The 19,407-nt window shown below is 42.4% G+C and overlaps 1 long non-coding RNA gene across 5 annotated transcripts in view; it reads right to left on the bottom strand.

Annotated features, from left to right (window-relative positions):
- Positions 1–644: 644 nt before the first annotated feature.
- The window catches only part of LOC310852509, a 29,712-nt gene continuing 10,949 nt past the window's right edge, over positions 645–19,407 (bottom strand). The window contains exons 1-4 of one of the 5 annotated variants that reach the window (XR_014568183.1): positions 6,112–6,190; positions 5,403–5,483; positions 4,594–4,713; positions 785–1,211 (exon numbers count right to left, since the gene is read on the bottom strand). This is a non-coding gene — a long non-coding RNA (uncharacterized lncRNA). Of the gene's footprint in view, positions 4,714–5,402; positions 5,484–6,056; positions 6,191–19,407 lie in introns of those variants that run through there. The other 4 variants (XR_014568184.1, XR_014568181.1, XR_014568180.1 and 1 more) reach the window with 4 other exon arrangements.

The following is a 19,407-nucleotide window of genomic DNA, read 5'->3' as shown; positions in this document are numbered from 1 at the left end:
AACACTCTGTGAGGTGAGTGGGGCTGAGAGACTTCAGAGAAGTGTGACTGGCCCAAGGGCACCCAGCAGCTGCATGTGGAGGAGCGGAGACGCGAACCCGGTTCCCCAGATTACGAGTCTACAGCTCTTAACCACTACACCACACTGGCACTCGGTTTGGATAACACAGCAAGAATTTGACTTAGTTCAGTACAATGTGGGAGCAAAAAGGACTGGGGAGGAGCAAAGTGACTAGAAGCTACTCTCCAGAAGTCCATCCTTTGCACAGTCCTGGGAAGCCATATTTTTACTTGCTGGGCTATGCAAACCAGGCCACTGTGGAAACAAGGTTTGTTACTGGGCTTACCGATCATGTTTTGTTTCTCTGAATCTCCCTGATTCACAAGTAACACTTAAATTACATAATTATTATTGGCAGTTCAGAACACAGTAAAATACACCCATTACAAATCTGTGATTAAAACATCTCAAACTACATAGCTAAAAAGCAAATAACTTAGTGAAGCAGGCAATGATATGAAAACAGCTGGGCTCCAAATTCCATGTATGTTGTAACTAAGCCAGGTATTGTGGTTTGTTGCTCCTGGTCAAGCTGGGAAGGAGCAAAGTGGGTGCCAGCTGCATATTCACAGAAAATAAATAACTATTGTTTACAATGATGTGCAAGCACAACTGTTGTCTTCCATGAATAAAACTCATTAAATACCATGTAATTCCACAGGAAAATGTATATTACATTTTATTTTATAAGCAACTGTTTAAAAATGTTCAATGTTACCTGGAATGTTAACATACAGCATTATTAATTTATTGCATAATCAAAAACATATTTCATTGTTATTACAATAAAACTTTTAGAAAGCAATTTAAGAAACAGTATGTCTCTGTAGTACAGTTTAGTTACATTCTTTATTAACAGAATTCATGTTGCATGATCAACCCTAGGAACTACATAAATGATTCACTAATCACTTCTACTGGATATACTGATTTGTAGAGATTTAGGCTGCAGTCTTAACCTCACTTACCCAGGAGTACACCCCTTTCTGAGTAGACATAGTTAGGCTTGTACAATTAGTGTGAAGTTCTATGCACACTTACCTGGGAGTAAGTCCTGTAGAATTCAACAAAGCTTTCTTTTCAGTAGACACGTATAGGATTGTGCCATTCGAAACTAGAGCTGTGTGTAACACTCTTATCTTCCATCCAATCTGCAATATAAAACAGAGTGTCAATAGAATTTTAAGAGTTACCAATAATGCCTGGTTTTAAAATGATCTTGGACAAGTGGGCCAAACTATTTAAAATCTTGCTTCAGAGATTTATTGTGCTATCCTACACACATTTACTCAGAAGTAAGCCCCATTATGTTCAGTAGAATTTATTCCCAGGCATAAAGGTATAGGATTGCACCTTCCAACAATTCAGTGTGAAACACAGAGTGGGATAGTGAGGGAGTGGGCGGTGGGGAGATAAACCTAAGGAAAAAGTGCAGGAAAGTATTTAGGAACTTTGGTGAGAATCAAAAGAGCTACATTTTCATGAGCGCTGTTCATAGATGTGCAGTTTGAAACATTAAGGCCAGAAGTCACTATTCCAACAACATCTCCCTACTAGGATATTTTCTCCCTTCTTCCAAAAGCTTTAAATCAAATCACAGGCTAGAAAAATAAAACAAAACTCTCAGATAGAAGCAGATGATTCTGTTCTTTTTAAAAGTTTCAATCCTCCATGGTACAGATTCCTGGCAGCCAAACCCGGCCCTTCATCGTTTAGGGTATATGTATGCTGAGGGACTCTCACCAACGTGTAATGACTCAACAAGGGAGTCCTGCTCTCAAGTGGCAGATAATTAGGCTTCCCCCCTCCCCTCCACTCAGTGCCACTGTTCCGAGTCTCCATCTCTCAGCTGTACCCTTAAGAGCAGCTGATCTGCAGCCAAGCGCTGCACACTCCCCACAGCCAGCGACTTCCTCTGAAGCTGCAGCACATAATTATAACCAGCTGTTAAGGGTTGTCTGAGAGCAATCCAAACAGAATCTTCATGCCCAGAGACTGAAAGTCACCCCCCCCACCCGTCCCTCCTCCCCATTCCGGGCTTTGCTACAGTGGATAAGCTGCAGGAAGCCCTCTCAATATTTCAGTAAACAAGAGCAGTGACTCCCAGTGTTTGCTATACCAACAGAGGTGTTAAGTGGACAAGGCGGTTCTGCCACCTCTCCGGAATCTGCCTTTGGTCTCCTGGCTTTGCCTGGCTTGCTTAAAGCACAGGCACTGCAAGCTCCTTCTGCGGCACTTGCTGCCAAGTCAGGGTGACTCTGCTGTAACCAACATAAGCACTCAGCCTCCTTGTTGTTGGCACTGTTTCTGCAAGCTTCCTGTTCAGTGGCATTATACTTTGGACTACCAGGCACTGGGGAATAAGCAGCAGGTGGAAGATATTATGACGATGCCCTTCCGGCTTGTTGGCTTGCCTGCCTGGCTCTTTATGGGCAGGCGCAGAAGACTGAGCGAGATGGACTAGGAGCCTGACTCTGCACGGAAATTCTTACAGCAGGCCTCTGATAGAGTGGGTGCATTTCTCCCCCAAGCATGCCCCTTCTCCCCCAAGCATGCCAGGATCGTAACAAGAAATGCTTGTTAAGTGTTGCACTGCAACACTTAACAAGATTAACTAGGGCAAGGAAATTGGAGAATTGATCCCATGTGCTGGGGGTTCTGTTTTAGGGCCAGTGGGATGGTGTTTAACTTTTCCTGTTTGTGGTTTCCTTCCTCTGGCCCTAGTAATTGACCTATGGGACAGCAAATGCATGCACCCATAGATAATAGGAGTTAGTATGGCTATAGGGAACCCACGGCCCTGGACTCCCAACTCCCATCAGCCCCAGCCTGCATGGCCAATGAACAGGGATGATGAGAGCGGTAGACAAACTGCATCTGCAGGGCCACCAGTTCCACCATTACTTGGCGCAAGCTGCACATTGCAGGTTTTGCAAGAGTTATGAGTGGCCACAATTGGTGCTAATTTGACAGTAGGACCCATTAACCTCACCATGGACAAAATCGCCTAATTTCTTCCCAGCCTCTAGCAGAAGCAAAAAAAATAAAATACCCCCCTCCCATGCCACACCTATAACGGCCATGACAATTGTTGAGAAAAAATGCCCTGAGGTCATGAACCGTTTCTTGGCTGCAATGGACTTTGGGCAACTAGGCATTATATGAAGTGTTGTGTTATTTTCCTCTGTGTTGTTTTCAGAGAAAAGTAACACAGCACTCCTTATGATAGTCTCAGCAGAAAACAGAATCACTGAGAGAAGACAATATTATCTGCCATATTTTAATTTTTCCTGCGCGGTTAGAGAATTCAATCACTGGCTCTGTAAGACAGGAGATCCGAAGCAGTATTAATGGAAGGTTTTCTGATGTGATGCTTACTAATGTCTTATTTAAAAGGAGATTCAGAGTCCTGTAGATATAGACTGGGATTTTGCTTGATGGTGTAAATTTTATACACTGTAAAATAGGTACCATGTTGAAGATACTGGGAGTTCAGGGATTATAAATGGATGGGGATGATGGGGACTGAACTAGGTCAGACAAAGTAAGCCACCCCCTTTTCTTATTTTGGAAGCGTACCTGGTAGCAATAGTGCACTCTGTAAGAGATTCATAAGCCACTGTATTTATTCTGATGCAATATTAAATTCATTGTAAAAAGCAGTAAGACTGAATTTGTGTTCTGTCTAATGTGAGATGGAATCTTAATACAGTTTCACATTTATTAATGGTTCTCTTCCACCCAGCTCTGGCCTGTGACTTTTTCTGCTCATAGCAAAGTTGCCTAACTTGATTCTTCTTTTAATGTCTCCCTTCCCATGTGAACTAGACTGGAAGAGTACCGGTATTTGCAATGTGTTGCTATAAATGAATCATCTAAGAATGGATGTTAGGTTGTAATCCCATCCCCACTTACCTGGAAGTAAGGCTCTCTGAATACTGTAGGTCTGACTTCTGAGTAGCACGGTTAGGATTGTGCTGTGACAGTTTCTGCACATAATTCTTCCGCTGTGTGTTAGGAACAGGATTCATTAACCCACTGAGCTCAGTATTCCCTACACTGACTAGCAGTATGGTTCCTGAGGGTTTCAGGCAGAGGACATGCCCAGTGCTAACTTGAGAAGCTGGAGATAGAATATGAGGCTTTCTTCACGCTAAGCGGATGCTCTCCTGCTGAGCTGCAGCCCCATTCCCAGGTACTGGGCACTTAGCTCACAGGTTTCTGATATCTGTTTAGTGATTCCTGGTTGCAGTACGATACAGTGGTACCTCGGGTTAAGTACTTAATTCCTTCCAGAGGTCCGTTCTTAACCTGAAACTGTTCTTAACCTGAAGCACCACTTCAGCTAATGGGGCCTCCTGCTGCCGCCGCACCGCCGGAGCACGATTTCTGTTCTCATCCTGAAGCAAAGTTCTTAACCCGAGGTAATATTTCTGGGTTAGCGGAGTCTGTAACCTGAAGCGTATGTAACCTGAAGCATATGTAGCCTGAGGTACCACTGTATAGACAATTTAGAAACATTTTGCAAAGCACCTTTGTGTCACTGCACTTGAGGTTGCTATTACTTTTGTTTGGCAGGCAGCTTGCACTGTGCTGTTGACCAGATGAAGTTTGGCAGATGAAGCTGTGTTTCCGAGTTCTGTCATACACAACCTTTAAAAAACAACAACACGTTATGGAAATATAGTTGGCAACTCTAAGTATGTTGGCACATAGGAAAATGGGAAGTTGACTTACATTAAGCCAGTCCTACTGGCCCATTCAAGGGATGCGGGCGCTGTGGGTTAAACCACAGAGCCTAGGGCTTGCCTATCAGAAGGTCAGCGGTTCGAATCCCTGCTCCTGCCAACTTAGTAGATAAATAGGTACTGCTCCGGTGGGAAGGTAAACGGCGTTTCCGTGTGCTGCTCTGGTTCGCCAGAAGCGGCTTAGTCATGCTGGCCACATGACCCGGAAGCTGTTCGCCGGCTCCCTCGGCCAATAAAGCGAGATGAGCGCCACAACCCCAGAGTTGGCCACGACTGGACCTAATGGTCAGGGGTCCCTTTACCTTTACTGGCCCATTCAGCTCTGTGTTCTCTACACTGACTGGTAGCAACTCTCCTGACATCTCCTACCTGAAGATGCCTGGGGTTGAATTTGGGGCCTTCTGCATGCAAGGCAGAGTTCTCCACCACTGAGCTACAGCCCTTCCCCACGTTTCTCCACAAAGTAACTCACAAAGTTACTTTGCTGAATACTCAGTCTGTTCTGAAAAGGCAGGGAATAGATAGATTTAAAGTGGAGACAGAAAGCGCTTAATTTCAGAGATGTCAGGTTCAAGTAGGGCTGCATTACATTACCGGGATTTCAAAGGTGGAATTGACGTTCGGGAGGGATTTCCGAAAGGTGGCACTTTCTTCTGGATCTTAGGCAAGTAGTTTCTGGAAGAAGAAGAAAAAGCTCAACAATTTGGGGGTTATCTAAAAAAAGATCAACTAGGGGTGTCCTGGTTTTTACTTTTTGAAATATGGCAACCCTGGGTTCAAGCCCCTCCAAAAGACTATTCTCCTTCATTCTGTAAGTGATGGGAGATGTCTGTAGTCACTGTCTGCTCCTGCATGAAGGCACTCTGTACACATTTAAAAACATTCTTAGGAAGACAGGAAGTCTAACACTGATTGGCAGTGGCTCTCCAATGTACCAGACTGGGTTCTCTCCCAGCCCTGCTGGAGATTGATCCCAGGATCTTTGGCATGCAAAGCAGATGCTCTCTACCACTGAGGCCATGAACCTGGGCATTAAAAAGCAGATCCAAGTCTAGTCCCAGGCATGAATTATGTCCTCCATCTCAAAAGTGAAGGACTGAGGAGGTCCCCTGGAATTTCTGCCTTTCTTTGTTCTTACAAGCATGCACCCATATTTGTTTACACCCTTTTGGCACCATCCTGACTGCTGTAGGTTTTAGGATCCTGAAGCTGTGCCCTGAAAGAGGCAGAGGGGTCCCCATTCTCCACCTTGAGTTGGAGCTGTCAGCAGCAGGAAACACACTGTGCAGGAAAAAGTCTCAACCTGCTGCTGGTTCTTTGTGTTGAACGCTGGCTCAGCGCCATTCCTCTTCCTTCTTCCCATGCTGCTCTTTTCCCCAGTCCCTGTCAGGCGTCCAGCTGCTGACAAGCAAAGGGGGAGTCAAGGGAGCTGGGCTGCTTCGTTGTTTTGAATGCTTTAGGAGTGTCCCTACAGATTTGCTGCTACCTGCTGCAGCTGCTCCATCTACTGGCCAAATACAATTACTGCAAGGCTACGGGAGCTAGTCATGTTGGGTGAATTTTAAGTGGATCATGGTCTCCAGGGGACAAAAGACCCCCACTTTCCCCCTAGGCATCTGAAAGGTTTACAAAAGCTCACTTCGGAATTCCGAGTAAAAGCAAAACCTATTACTTGCAAAGTATGTCAAACTCGCCTCAGTTTTCTTTTCCAGAATTCTGCTTCTTAAAACATTCCTGATTCCACACCCCACCCCAATGAATTAAATATAGTTTCTACTCACACTGTGTTCATCTTTAAAACACAGAGATATATCTTTCATCATTACAATGCCATCCCTTCCTGATGTGGAAAATAATATGGAATGCAATGTGATGACATACAAGTAGGGAGGTTGGTTTTACTCACTGAGCTTGCATCTTGTCCACATCAGAGTTTACTGTGTTTTTGCCCTCAGTTACCCTCAGACAACACCATAGGATCCAACTCCAAGGGGGCTGAGGGGTCTTTTGCTCCCCCAAGAAAATATTTGAGGGGACTGACCCACCCAAAGTTGATGGGCATTGCCATTCAAATAGTGTATGTACTGTGTCATGTGACTGACTATTTGGGCGGGGCTTTCCTAGGCCCCCCAATATTTTATTCAGGTTGGTACCCCTGGACAACACCAAGCTTGATGCTTATCTCCTGTAAAATTCAGGCCTGAATAATCTGATAAATTGTGGACAATCAGTCTCCAAATTGCTCCAGTTGGAGTCACAGAAAATTTGCCTCAGTGTTTTGGGTTGGGTGAATAATTTGTCACTTTCTGCAACTCCCTATTCCATGCCCACTACTTCCTCAATGCTTTCATTTGTTTTCTGGCTATGCTCATCGCTAATTGTGGTATGCTCCCGAACAGAGCAGCTATGCTTATATACATTTTTTCCTCCTTTTGATTCTTCAGATTTGCACAAAATCAGAAAACTGCACAAGCAAACCAGATTTAAATTTTATACACCAGATCAAACAGCCTCTAGAAGTTGGCTAGTGTCTTTCTAAAACCTCCTTAAATAGTGGGAAGTTAAAGCTATAAGCATGAGAGTGTTAAAATAATTTGAGATCACACAAATTGTTATGAAATAATAAGTTTGCAAAGATAAAAGGAAGAGTATAAGACATGTAAATGTTACAAAAAAAGAAATGCAATGCCCCCAAATTACAGAAACCTAAATTACTCCCTTTGGAGAAAAAGCAAACCCAAACAGGATAAACGTGATCAAACCCTAGCCTAGACAATCCCTTAATTTGCCAAGGTTCCTGTCAACTTAAAGTACTTCCATGGCAGTTATGGCTGCAGGAAGTTTCCATATCTCCCAGCTGGTCTTTCCCAAACTGGGATCCTACATTGCTTTGCATTGTTAATTTCTTCTTGTTGCTAAGGGAAACTGAAATTACATAATTGTAATGCTCTAAATTTGTAAGGTCCTGGAGCTCTTGAACTAAAGCAGTTTCAGATAGTAAACTCAGAGTACAAGTGGCATTTGACTGATGAACATGAGCAGAGCCTGCTGGATCCAGCCACTGGCTCGTCTAATCCAGCATCCTGTTCTCAGGATCTGGCCAACCAGATGCCTATGAGAAACCGGATTCAAGCAGGATTGTTTTATACTGATTGTAATGTTATTATGTCACAACTCAGCAGCTAATGTGAAGGTATGTTCAATGAATTTAATGAATAAATACATAAGGGAAATGCAACCAGAATCATGGGGCTGTATCCCATTAAGTCATAGAGCAGATCTGCAGAAATGTATGTATAAGTTAGCAATGACCAACTTATGCCCATAGATCTCAATGAGTCTAATCAGAGTGTGACTTAATGTGATACACGCCAAAGAGCTTAGATCGAGGGTAGCCAATGTATATGGCATAGCTCAGTTGGCAGAGCGTGAGATTCTTATTGGGCAAAAAAATTCCTGCATTGCAAGGGGTTGGACTAGATGACCCTCGTGGTCCCTTACGGCTCTACAGTTGGGAACTGGAGCTCAGCATTGCCTAGATGGCACCACACTGGCAATCCCTGGCTTAGAATTAGTATGTTTATGTTGTTGTAGCTCAGAAAATACAAGGATGTGAATTATATTGACTCCAAACAATTGAGTGAATTATTTACACTAACAAGAAATAAGTTTGTTTCTCACTGAGGTACCAAACTTGTGTCTGGACAGCAGGAGGCGGCTCATATTACTTCCTTCATACAAAAATACAACAGTTGTCTGTTGTTGCTTCCTTTTTTCTTTTTTTTTTTACACTGCTTAGGTATTTTAAATATATTAAGCAGTATAGAAATTAAATAATCAATCAATCAATAAAAATAAATTAGTATGTCAGGGAAAGGCTGGCCTAGAATCTAGCTTTCTATATGGAGGGATTTGTTTGTTTGTATGTTTGGAGTTTTAAATGATACAAGCCACTTCTTGCAGTCTATAGTGGCACAGCCCAGACATTCCAGTGAAAACGAAGCCATAGCAATTTCAAATTGAGGTGAATAATGAAGCACTATTGCTGTTTTTCTGACCAAAGTGTGGTCTGAATCTTGACCTCTTGGTGATATTAAATTTATTTTTTCACACAGCCCACATGAAGCATCCTATACTGGTTCTCTTCAATAACTAAAGGTTAATTAAATCATAAAGCTGAATTTCTTAAGCAGAAAGTGATGAGATATGTTGGAATGGAAGAGATTTATGAGCATGCTTTGAAAAGCAGGTTACCTGACTCATTTTTTGACCTTTCACATTGAACAAGAAGTTGTTGTGGTCGCTACATCGCTACAAATAAAATTCAAAAATTCAAAAAAATAAAATTCAAAAATTGTCCAGTAGCACCTTAGAGACCAACTAAGTTTGTTCTGGGTATAAGCTTTCGTGTGCATGCACACTTCTTCAGATACACAATAGCTGGTCTCTAAGTTGCTACTGGACAATTTTTAAAAAATTTTTAAATTTATTTTGACTCCGTCAGACCAACACGGCTACCTACCTGAATCTACAAATAAAATTATTTACTACATGTTAAATCATTAATGGTGAGCTATCAGTTGTCAAAGATGATGAGGGTGAGAAGTCTTCCTTCTGGCTTGAGAATTTGCAGGCAGCTCTGCCAAATTAGCAGGCATTAGGAAATTGAGGACTTATCTGCTCATCTACTCTGAAGTGCTCCCCAACTGCATTCTAATTACTCTTAATTTTTCTGCTACAATAGCACATGCTATTGTCCACACTACTGTCATGTAAGCACAATAACTTGGTGGATCCCTTTAGTCAAACCTGGGGAGGGGCCTTAAGGGCAGAAAGAGACTGGTGTGTGTGAAATGAATGCAGAATGGTCAGAACTTTAAGAATTGTGACCTTTCATGGCTTTGTTGGTTTACTTGCTGCATTTATATACCGCCTTTCTGCCAAGGCACCCAAGGCAGTCTGCAGTTTTAAAATACTAAAACAAACAAATAAATGAGATACTGCTTAATGTAGAGTGATGGAGCCCTCTGAGGCAGCTAACAGCACAAACTCTGTGGCCTGAACTTTCTCACTTCTGGTCATACAGAGCCCTCAACCAGAACCAATCAAAACCATTGATGGTTCTGTCAGGAGCCAATGATGTCTGTGTTCCATGACCTGACCAATATTCGTATGTAGGGGTTGCCCAGGTTGGCCCCCACCAATGGCATAGGCCTGGGTGTGTGCGCAAAAACTACACCTCTCCATTCTGGTTTGAAGTGGCTAGGAGACTGCCTGCCCATCCACATGCTCCCTGGGCCACTCTGCTGCTTTTTTGGGGGGGGGGGGGAGATGCACCAATATATCTCATTGTCAAGGGAGCAAGTGATGGGGGGGCACTGATACAGGTCCTTATGTGCGTGGGAGCACCGATACGGCTCCTTGCCGTATGCCTCTGTCAATATGTTCAAAGTTGTTGAATTGCACTAAATCTTAACCATACCCAATTACATTTTGATAAACATGAAAAGGACAGTTTAGTGCTTGCCAGTTGTTCTGGTGTCTCTGCACCCAGGACTCTGGAAGGCACGATGAAATGCTTCTTAGTCGACTACTGGGCAGAATCCTGTTTGCATCTTTTTGCTTTTATCAGCACAAGTTTTTTTAAAAAAGAAGAAAAACTTACTTAAAAATAAAAAATAATCATGACACCTGAGACTTCAGGGTGGATAGCTGGAATATCCCTGATATGCAGGCGGGAGGCGGGGGGCGGTTGGGGCTACAGCACTGCCTTTAGTGTGGAGAAAAAATGCTGGTGCTATTCACTACTTTCCCTGCCATCTTCCTTCTGCCTTGTCAGCTCAAGCCTGTATTGGATATGACAGTAGAGCCACCTTTGTATTCCCTGCCCTCTTAGCACTGTGGTCAAAAGGATGCTGCTGCAAAATCTGTTCCATATGGTCCCTGGAGAACGCTTGAGTATGTAAAATCTGAAGCTCACAACTATCATTAAGAGCATGGGCAATAGCTTGATCTCTGGAATAAAGCTCTGGATAATAGGTTCATAAGGTTGACTTAATTGTGGTTCCACTATGCTGATGGTCTGATGTAGAATTCAGACCTATACAAAAGGGCACTTCTCAACAACACCAAATTCAATGGAAAATATTTAAGGATATGCTTAATTCTCCCACTGAAATCATTTAGACCTAAAAATACTGTTACTTTGCCTGCATTGCAACCTATGTTAAGAGGCTTTGGTGAGGGAGTTGAGGAGAATTGGCGGTGACAGTGATGGGACATCTGAAAATGCACATTAATACCCCAGACCCAAGGGCCAAATGCCTCCAGGTCTCTTTATCTGACTCTTGGGACCCTCCATAGGCCATGCACCCTTCTGAGCCCTTCCTCATGCAGTCTTTCTGCCTGGCTGGAATGTGTCTTTGATCATGCTTCTCACTTCCTTGGAAGGAGAATAGAGAGCACTGTAGGAGTATGTGTAAAAGTACAGTAACCCACTGCACAGAGGTAAAATTTATATTCACTGTTTCATCCATTTTGTCTCTGGCCCCACCCACCACTGGCATGTGGCCCCTGGCAGGTTATGCAAAACGAACAGCAGCCCTTCAGCTGAAAAAGGCTCCCCACATTCCCTTCCTAAATGATGAGGCTCTAGAAACATATCCAACCATTACTGGGATGACGAGGTGATTAATGTGATCTCACACAAGTGGATCTTGGTGGCCTCTAAGACGCTTACTCCTAAACTGAATTCCCCTCCCCCCTTCAGCCCCCAAGCTACATGCTGTAGAGCAGTCTTTGCCAAACACGTGCCTGCCATATATTTTAGACTACAACTCCCAGCAGCATGAGTGTGCCAACTGGGGCTGATGGGAGTTGTAGTCCAAAACATTTGGAGGCATCAGATTGGTAAAGACTGGCCTAGAGTTAAAAAAAAAAATACCTTGATGATACCAGGTTGACGAAGGCTGACCTTCATATGCCACTGGGTGTTTAGTTCGGATGCCCTAACAAAAGCATGTGAATAGAATAGACTACCAGATTATACAGTGGCCATCTTTGCTACTCATGGAACCTATGAAACTAGAACTCCTGTTTATCCAAACCTTTGCCTATGTCACTGCTTCAGCTGTTCCTGGAGAATCTGAAGAAGGGGGTAATGTTCTGTACATGGTGTTCCCATTGTTTCCAGAAACACCATTCACTCATTTTGTGGTTTGTCTGATTTTAGCTCTTTTCTTTAATTAAGACATCTTTCTGTGGCTTTAGAGATATCACTGCATGCTTTGTTCCTAGTTAAAGGATTACATTATTAAATCATTCTGCTCTCTACTCTTCAAAATTACAAAAACAAATGAAGTTATATCATTTGAATTATAAAATGATAATTTCTTCAGTTCAATCCCAATCAGAAGTACAACAGTTTAGACTTATAATAATCATGTTCAAACATATTCAGATTATAATTACTTTTCTTCTGGTAATGATAGCTCATCTGATTGGATGATTGCCTATTTGACTTTGATAAGTCTCAGAGGTCAAAGCAGAGATAATTGCAGACATCTGTTTTCTATGGAAAAATAAAACCTTGGAAAATAATGTTTAAAGTGACATCTGCAAATAGGTTAGAGGGAAGAAAACATGTTGCACATTTTAAAAGAAGCACAAAACAGTAGGAGTTCTTAGAACTGTGTTGAACAACAGCTGGAGGAGAGCCACTTTGCTACAGTGACTTAAATACTAGTCAGGAATTGATAAGGCCTGGGTTCAAATCCCCTCTCATTCATGAAGTTCACTGGGTGACTTTGAACTAATAACTATTTCTAAATCTAGCCTGTGTCACTGGGCTGTTAATACATGGGGCTGTTAATACATACAAATGTATGTACAAATGTGGGGTACAAATGTGACCTCCCCTATAGAAACTTTAGAGCTCAGATTTGATTAAAGCAGTATATTTTCTGACAGTGCAGCATGTTAAGTTCAAGCCTGCTATCTACTCTTCAGAATGACAAAGTACAGGGCAGCTTGTAAGTAGAATCAAAATTGTTCTTAAAATAAGTATACTGAAGTATTTTAGGCACATGTTCTGCTTAGTTGTTTTACCGACGGCAACAATGGGCAAACCTGGTGCCCTCTAGATGTTGTTGGATTACACCTCCCATCATCCTTGACCATTGGCCACACTGGCTGGGGATGATGGGAGTCGGAGTCCAACACCATCTGGAGGGCCACATATTCCCCCTCCCTAATCATTTTCAATGTTTTTCAGCCTTTGGCTCAATTTGCTCCTTCCAAACTTCAGTTGTGAACTAAGGGACTGCCTGTAAAAAGTTTGTTTGTTTTTTGCTTCCCAACTTCCTTTCTAAAAATCAAGCTTTGGGTGCAATCTGGATGTCACCATCACAGGACAATAGCCCCCCTCTCCCTGTCCAAGGTATTAAGCTGGCCATATCTACTGAAGTGCTGTTAGGTATTGTGTAAGTGGCCTTGCAAATACAGTGGTACCTCTGGTTATGAACTTAATTCGTTATGGAGGTCCATTCTTAACCTGAAACTGTTCTTAACCTGAAGCACCACTTTAGCTAATGGGGCCTCCCACTGCTGCTGCGCCACCGCCACACAATTTCTGTTCTCATCCTGCGGTACAGTTCTTAACCTGAGGTTAGCAGAGTCTGTAACCCGAGGTGTTTGTAACCCGAGGTACCACTGTATGGCTTCAGGTACCTCTTTGAAATGTGATGGTCCAGACACTTATCAAAGCTCTCCTCTTCCCTTTGCAACTGTCTTATAGTAGGCAGGAATGTTAAGCTCTGCCTATCGTGGCTGGGTAATTCTCATCACCTCCTTTGCCAGTCTTATTAATAAAACATTGAATGATGATTACCTTGGGATATGCCAAAACTCAAAAGACATTGAGATAAAGTTTGATTTTTTTTTTTAGAGTGACAGATGATAATGAAATTGTAACAGAGAGTTCCATTAACCTCACTGGTGCTGTGTCATGTGCTTTTTCCTCCCCTCCCCCAAAACACATTATTTCTGAGTGATTTGGTATACATAAACGTAGTGAATGAGACACAGCATAACAATGTTCTCTAAATGACAAATGCACTTATAAGAATGAAGGTGAAGAAAACTAATTAATAGAGCACTTTTTTTGGTCAAATCACACATTAATATTGATGTGATGTAGAACAATATGAAGTACAGTAGTCAAATGGTTTAGGCTTTTTACCATATCCAAGGTCATTTTTAGTTTCCATCACAAATCTGTTATACTTGTGCAATTCCTTAAAAAAAGGTAGAGAATGTCCCACAGTTCTGTCCATTGCATATTTGGGACTCTGCATGGAATGTCTGTCTCACATGTGATGCTGTGTGTTGGATGGATGGGAGGAGATAAGGAACATAAAAAGATTCTTCCCAGATCAGACTAAAAGCCTATAAAGTCTAGCATCCTGTTTCCCACAGTGGCCAACTAGATGTCAATGGGAATCCCAGGGCTACCTAAGGCGAAGGACAAGACGGTGCCCTTCCTCAATGCGTGTACAGAAGACATTTGGACATCCCTGGTGACAGGATAGCAGAGCTCTGTCCTCCAACACCTTGCCGCCACTCCCCTCATCTGCCACCCGAGACAGCTGCTTCACCATGTCTAATAGTAGGGTCAGCTCTGGGGAAGCCTGAAATAGCCCTCTTCCATTGTTGTTCCCCAGTGACTGACATTCAGGAGCTCTTCTTCTTTACCATATAAACTGGAGCACCAGCTATGTGACTTCTGATCAGCCAGACCGTACTCCTCAAGTCTACATTATCTTTGATATATAGCTAGCTTGGTTCTCCTAGCAGCAGAAGTGCTTAAAGTAAATGGGAAATGCTTCTTGAGGCATAATGACAGCATCTCCTCTGTCCCTTTGTTTTGACAGCAAGCAATATTTCTGAAGTCTGCAGGGAACTGTTCTTCAGGGAGTAGTCAGTGGAGGTATACCATTTCAAAATTGCTGCCAATAGGAATTAATATAGCTTGGGACATCCTCTGCCCATGCTTTGCCAAGGCTACCACTGCCAGTGACAATCAGAACTGCTATTCTATTAGTTGGCTTTGCTTACAGGGACTGTAATGACAAAGGTGCCCCCTTCTGCTTTTCATTAGTAGTTATCAATCTTCATTGGAAAAGGCAGCAGTTTCCTTGTGAACTCTCTGGGGGCAATAAGATCAAAATACCCTTTCTGCGAGGATCAGCTTGGAGTTCTTTATGTTGCTGTCACACCCAGGTCACTACTGCATTTATAACATGAAAAATTGTAATTAAGAGCAGAAAGCTAAACATCACCTGGATGAAGCAGGAGAAATTGAAGGCAATAGCTATTGATGTCTCCTGGCTCTGCTGGATGTATTTTATGTTCATTTTTGGCTTATTTTAATTTCCTTGATAACAAATTAAAAACCAATTCCCGCATTCTAGCTCAGCAATGACTCGTCCTTTACTGTGTATTATGATAACACTATTGATCACAACAGTTTAAAGCATCCGTCATTTTGAATAATTAATCTCTAAGCACGAGTTAGCTTCAGACATGGATGCTATCATCAACCATCTCTTCAGACATCTTTGCATCGGGGAAAAGCTGACTGCCTGACTGCTGAAGAAGCGTAAACACACAAGGCTCAAGGAAAAAGCAAGACAGAAACAGCTGAGCAAACACCCACACCACATTATTATTATTATTATTATCATTATTAATAATATATCCATTTAAATGTGTCCCAAGGCAACGTACAAACATATCATAGAAAAGCTAAAGGTAGATTTAAAAGCAATACAAAATGGACACCTAATGCAAACATCCAGCTTGTTGAAACAAAATTGGTTTTGGAAAATATGGGTTGTGGGCAGTTTTTCTATCTTAACAGGGACAGCATTCCTAGTAACTAGAGATTTATTCATGTTAAAGGAGATAATATAGCTCAACATGGCTGTCCACCTGAGTCCTCTCCATAGATCTATGACCCTTTGCTCCATAGATCTATGACCCTATGCTCGACCATCAAGATAGTGGTTGGGAAGGTGAGGTGGGCTACACAGAATTAAGGAACATGGTGTCTCTGAGCTCGTGTGAGTTTGGGATTTGCCTTCAGCAACAGTCTGGGAGTTCACAGTCCTTGTAGGTCCCCCTATATGAGAGCCTCAGTGGGCAGAGCTCTGACTTCTGACCTTCTCCTTGTTTCTGCTTCCCAGGTGCTCCCTTATCTCCATTCCTAATACTAACCTTGAGAACTGCCCTCCCCTGAAAGTGAAAGAGATAAGGAGTCTGGTGGTAGCATAACTCAGTTTTGGAGTTCTCGGGCTCCATGCTCATTTACAATCCATATGTTGCATTTAATTTTCAAAAGTAATCCCATGTCCTGAATGTACTTATAAATACTGGAAATGTATTGAATTCTGATTTAAAAAATAAATTTAGAATGTAGCATAGTAAATGAGGGATGACAGATAATTAAACGAATTCAACAAAAATTAAATAAATAGATAAAGGAATTGGAAAATGGAGAGAAGAGACTGACAACATTTAGCATCTCCCAATTTCATTGGTGAAAATAGCAACTAGCACATCTGATGCTTTTGTGTCTCATCCTTTGCAAGATTGCACACTTGTAAGTAGGTTATTGCCACTCGCCATCCATCTTTAACAAGTTGTGCGTTTTACCTCAAATATCACTGCCTTATTAGTCTACAGTGGTACCTCGGGTTACAGATGCTTCAGGTTACAGACGCTTCAGGTTACAGACTCCGCTAACCCAGAAATAGTACCTCGGGTTAAGAACTTTGCTTCAGGATGAGAACAGAAATCGCGCAGTGGCAGCATGGTGGCAGCAGGAGGCCCCATTAACTAAAGTGGTACCTCAGGTTAAGAACAGTTTCAGGTTAAGAACGGACCTCCAGAACGAATTAAGTTCTTAACCCGAGGTACCACTGTACACTAAGCAGATACTTTTCTTCAGAGCTAATTATAAAAAAAATCCACTGGCAGGTGGCTCTTTCTTTTTCTAACAAAACACATTCTTCAGAAACACTGCATTTTGCATTCTGTTCATGACCAAGAACTTAGAAAATCTTCACTCAATTATGTAGAAGAAAAGTAAATACAGTCACTTGCATTGAACTAATTAAATGCTGAATAACAAACACACACATATATATTCGATGCATGTCGTGGGCATGATTCTGCAAGGCTTAACAGGACAATTTCTCTGCTCAGAACAATTTTTATGTGACTTGACTACCGTGAAAAGAACTTGACATGCAGCATAGCAAAACCTCCTCAATAAATAATCCCAACTAGGCTAACAGAAGTGCATTCAGATCACAGCTGAACTCTTACTAATTAATTATAATGATAGCAATAATGCATAATTTTTCCTTGGATGTAAAAGTGTGCAAAACATTTCTTTTTTTTTTTTTAAGGCTACATTATATCTTGTCTCGCATAACAAGAAAAAGTCCGCTCTGATTTGAGTCTCAATGTCACTTTGATGCCTACTTTAATGAGGCTGGTAGACATTAATCTCCCACAGATATACAGTAGAAGAGTTACAGAGTGATCCTATCCTTGAGTTAAGTCTGCTGAGCGAGATATGATTGCTCCTAAGGTCAAAAAATGATAGCATTGCTCCTATGTGCCAGTGCAGCAATAGCCTTGCCTCTGTGATGAAGCCAACAGTTCACTGGGCACAAAATGGCCAAGGTGGGGATATGGCAAGTGGGACCCTATGACAGCTCAGTGTTCGTTCCCACCCTCTGTAAAGGTGCAAAATTGCACCAACGAAACAGGTGGTGTTAAGTAAAACATTCTGGGAGGCGTTCAGCTATGTCATACTCTTAGCATAGACTAAATTAAATCAATGGAATTAAATTTCTTAATTTCAGTGGTTCTACTCTGAGTATGTTAAACCCACAAGAATTAAGGAACTGGATCTCATCCTCCTATTGGAGTCATTGGAAACCCGAAGGTAACTGCCCCTATAACCTCCTCTTCCCCCACCATCCAGCTCCTCAGTTCTGGATATATATCATAGAAACATAGACTCAAAGAATTGTAGAGTTGGAAGGGACCACGAGGGTCATCTAGTCCAACCCCCTGCAATGCAGGATCCCCTCCTCCAATGTGGGGCTTGAACCCACGACTCTGGGAATAAGAGTCTCATGCTCTACCATGTGAGCTATGAGGATGGGCTATGCAATTGTTTCATTCACACATGGACAAAAATGAAGTGTAAGGACTAATAGACAAGTTGATTTCATCACTTTCAGAGAGACAATTAATTTATGTCACGGTTCTACAAACCCTTTAATTTTCATGTGTGAACTTTACTATTTCATTTTATGTAATTCCTTAATACACAATTTTATTTAAAAAATGAGAGCAATCATACAATTGAATGAACAGTAGGAATTCATAGAATCATAGAATCATAGAGTTGGAAGAGACCACAAGGGCCATCGAGTCCAACCCCCTGCCAAGCAGGAAACACCATCAGAGCACTCTTGACATATGGTTGTCAAGCCTCTGCTTAAAGACCTCCAAAGAAGGAGACTCCACCACACTCCTTGGCAGCAAATTCCACTGTCGAACAGCTCTTACTGTCAGGATGTTCTTCCTAATGTTTAGGTGGAATCTTCTTTCTTGTAGTTTGGATCCATTGCTCCGTGTCCGCTTCTCTGGAGCAGCAGAAAACAACCTTTCTCCCTCCTCTGACATCCTTTTATATATTTGAACATGGCTATCATATCACCCCTTAACCTCCTCTTCTCCAGGCTAAACATGCCCAGCTCCCTTAGCCGTTCCTCATAAGGCATCGTTTCCAGGCCTTTGACCATTTTGGTTGCCCTCCTCTGGACACGTTCCAGTTTGTCAGTGTCCTTCTTGAACTGTGGTGCCCAGAACTGGACACAGTACTCCAGGTGAGGTCTGACCAGAGCAGAAAACAGTGGCACTATTACTTCCCTTGATCTAGATGCTATACTCCAGAATTGCATTGGCTTTTTTAGCTGCCGCGTCACACTGTTGGCTCATGTCAAGTTTGTGGTCAACCAAGACTCCTAGATCCTTTTCACATGTACTGCTCTCAAGCCAGGTGTCACCCATCTTGTATTTGTGCCTCTCATTTTTTTTGCCCAAGTGCAATACTTTACATTTCTCCCTGTTAAAATTCATCTTGTTTGTTTCGGCCCAGTTCTCTAATCTGTCAAGGTCGTTTTGAAGTGTGATCCTGTCCTCTGGGGTGTTAGCCACCCCTCCCAGTTTGGTGTCATCTGCAAATTTGATCAGGATGCCCTTGAGTCCATCATCCAAGTCGTTGATAAAGATGTTGAATAAGACCGGGCCCAAGACAGAACCCTGTGGCACCCCACTAGTCACTCTTCTCCAGGATGAAGAGGAACCATTGATGAGCACCCTTTGGGTTCGGTCAGTCACCCAGTTACAAATCCACTGAGTGGTAGCATAGTCAAGACCGCATTTTACCAGCTTCTTTACAAGAATATCATGGGGCACTTGTCAAATTGTGTCAAGTTCTCAAGTGCCAAGAGAATTG

The sequence above is a fragment of the Podarcis gaigeae genome (assembly GCF_964106915.1).
Source record: "Podarcis gaigeae genome assembly, chromosome: 9".
In the NCBI taxonomy this organism is placed as follows: Eukaryota; Metazoa; Chordata; class Lepidosauria; order Squamata; family Lacertidae; genus Podarcis; species Podarcis gaigeae.
This window is presented reverse-complemented; position numbering and strand designations above follow the sequence as displayed.